The sequence below is a fragment of the Pyrus communis genome, chromosome 8, assembly GCF_041283825.1.
Source record: "Pyrus communis isolate YQ-2024b chromosome 8, ASM4128382v1, whole genome shotgun sequence".
NCBI lineage: Eukaryota > Viridiplantae > Streptophyta > Magnoliopsida > Rosales > Rosaceae > Pyrus > Pyrus communis.
Genome location: NC_142572.1, coordinates 4,410,879 through 4,413,961, shown reverse-complemented (window position 1 = coordinate 4,413,961; position 3,083 = coordinate 4,410,879). Strand labels below are relative to the sequence as shown.

At 39.6% G+C, this 3,083-nt stretch overlaps 1 non-coding gene across 1 annotated transcript; it reads right to left on the bottom strand.

Moving 5' to 3' along the window:
• Positions 1-1,090: 1,090 nt before the first annotated feature.
• On the bottom strand, positions 1,091-1,201 carry LOC148694627 (small nucleolar RNA R71). The gene has a single exon (XR_015966110.1). It is a non-coding gene; the product is annotated as a small nucleolar RNA R71 (small nucleolar RNA).
• Positions 1,202-3,083: the final 1,882 nt, after the last annotated feature.

The window sequence follows — 3,083 nt, the reverse complement described above, 5'->3', positions numbered from 1 at the left end:
AAAGTTGCACATCACACTTAGGTTCATGATTAGGAACATTTGATCAAATACACATCATATGGTTGATCATATCTAAGTGAAACAAACCCAAGAAATAGGTAGATGGATGAGTATAATCTGACTTAACAAGCATGGACTTGGCTTAGCAATGGTGAAACCGAATCCCTAGTTTCATCTCCATTTGTGCTATCTCATTTTATTAGTTGTTGATTCATTTATTTGTGTCTACTTCATTTTCTTGTGCTTTCAAGTTACAACAACAAATCTGCCTAAGTTGATTAGTTTTATTTCTCTTATAGAGTTCTTGCAAAACAAGTAGTTGTATAGGTCCAATTAGTCCCTGTGGATTCGACACCCTTACTTGTGCCATTATACTAAACATATTCTAGCACGAAGAAGGAAAACACCAATCAAAATGGCGTCGTTGCCGGGGACTGATTTCAGTCCCTTATAATTGCTTGTTTTAATATTAAACCTTGTTCTTTTCATTTTAAGTAGATTTCTGATTTTTATTCAAACTTGTTTTATCTTGTTTCAGGTAGTATATGTCAAATAGACTTGCTGAATTAGGCCAAAGAATTGAACGGTTAAAGGGCAACACTTTGGAAAGCTTTGTGCCAACAAGTTCCTCCATTGTCCGTGAAGAAGAGGAAGGGAAACCGTCTAGTCCAACAAGTGAAGGATCTGAGCACTTTAATTGGGAAAGAGAAGAAGAGATGGCGGGCAACCAAAATGATCTTCGAGCTTTGGAGGATTTTGCTCAACCAATCATACCAAATTCACCTTCATGCATCTTGCTGCCCACAGAAGCTAGAAACTATGATCTTAAATCTTCACATTTCCATATGTTTCCTTCTTTTTATGGCTTACCTAATGAAGATCCTTTAGCTCATATTAAAGAATTTTACAATGTTATGAGTGGTTTACCTTTACAGGGAGTAAGTGAAGCAAATCTGAGGATGAGAGTGTTCCCTTACACCTTGAAAGATAGGGCCAAGGGTTGGTTAATGACTCTAGTACCTGGTTCACTCACCACATGGGATGCCGTGGCTAAGAAGTTTTTGGAAAAGTTCTTTTCCACTCAAAAGACAGCCACATTAAGGGGACAAATCTTCAACTTCAAACAAGATGATGGAGAACCTTTCAATGAGTGTTGGGAGCGCTTTAAAGGCCTTTTGTTGCAATGTCCACACCATGGGTTACCTCTTCACTTACAAATGCAAATTTTCTATGATGGACTAACCCAAACATGTCAATCAACTGTTGATAATGCAGCAGGTGGAGCTTTGAAGAAAAAGAATGCTCAAGAGTCATATAACATTTATGAGATGTTGGGATCTAATGCTCAACACAAAGATGTAAGGGGTAAGAGAGTTGGAGTATATGAAACAAGCTCTAATCATGATCTTTCTTTGCAAGTAGCTAACCTAGAAAAGAAGCTTGAATCCGTGCTCAACATGGTGCCAAAAGCAAGTGAAGTATGTGCCATTTGCAACATACCAAGCCACCTTACTCATCAATGTCCATCTAGGGAGGCTTACCCCGAGTATGTCCAAGAGCAAGTGAACCTCATGAATTCTTACAATCAAAGGCCAAGGAATGATGTGTATTCCAATACATATAACCCAAGTTGGAGAGATCATCCCAATCTTTCGTGGAAGAACAACAATCAATTCTAAAACTTCCAACCAAAACCTACTCTTGAGGATACGGTTAAATTGTTAGCCCAAAATACCTTGCAATTCCAACAAACCACCAATAGCACTCTCCAACAACATTCGGCGGCTCTAACCAAAATGGAGACACAATTGGGGCAGATTGCAGATGCCTTGAGCCAAAGAGAGGTTGGAAAGTTTCCAAGCCAACCCGTGATACTCCAAAGGAACCAAGAGCAAGCCAAAGCAATCACTACACTTAAAAGTGGAAAGGTTATCAATAATAGAGTTGGCAATGAAGTTACTAATGAATCTGATCATGTGAATGCAGGGGTTACTCAAGGAGAAAATGAAAAACCAAATGAGGAACCAAGCCATGCTACTCCCTCGTTTGAAGCACCAAATCTTCACAAGGCCGAGAAACCTTACACTCCACCAATACCATTCCCTGGAAGACTTGCCAAGAGCAAGCAGGATAAGTCATTCAAGGAGATTTTTGATATTCTAAGTAAGGTGAATGTTAACTTACCTTTGCTTGATGTCATTAGGAACATGCCAGCTTATGGGAAGTTCTTCAAAGAGTTAAACAACTACAAAAGGAAGTATGGACCACATGAGAAAGTAGTGGTGTCCGAGAATGTAAGTGCCGTGTTGCAAAGAAAACTTCCACCAAAGCTCAAGGATCCAGGAAGTTTTTCTATCAACATCACCATAGGGGACAAGAAGGCAGAGAAGACGATGCTTGACTTAGGTGCTAGCATCAACTTAATGCCTTATTCCGTGTACCTTCAACTAGGTTTGGGGGAATTGAAAGCCACCACCATCTCATTACAACTTGCGGATAGATCCGTGAAATATCCAAGAGGTATAGTAGAGGATATTCTAGTTCAAATTGATAAACTAATCTTGCCTGCGGATTTTGTAGTGTTGGACATGGAGGAAGCTCCTATACATGACCGAGAATTGCCTATTTTGCTTGGGAGACCGTTTATGGCCACTGCCAAGACCATCATTGATGTGCAAAATGGACTCCTCACTATGACAATGCTAGGAGAGACCGTTCAATTCAAAGTGTTTGAGTCTCTTTCACATCCTTCTTCATCTCTTGATTGTTATGCCATTGATGTGCTTGATTCGCTTGTTTTCTCTAAGTTCTTGCAGGCACAATCTAATGAACCATTACAAACTGTTTTGAGTCAATCTCAAGATGAGTTTGATGAAGAAGATGCACTCATGGAAGAGGTAGCTGCCTTGGAAGCATTGGCACCGTATCCTTTGAATATTTTACCTCTTTTAGAGCCTTTAGAACCATCGAGGTCACATTTAACCTCTTCCACTGTTAAGGCACCAAAACTTGAACTTAAACCACTTCCACCACATCTAAAGTATGCATATCTAGCTGAATTTGAAACTCTACCAGTTATCATA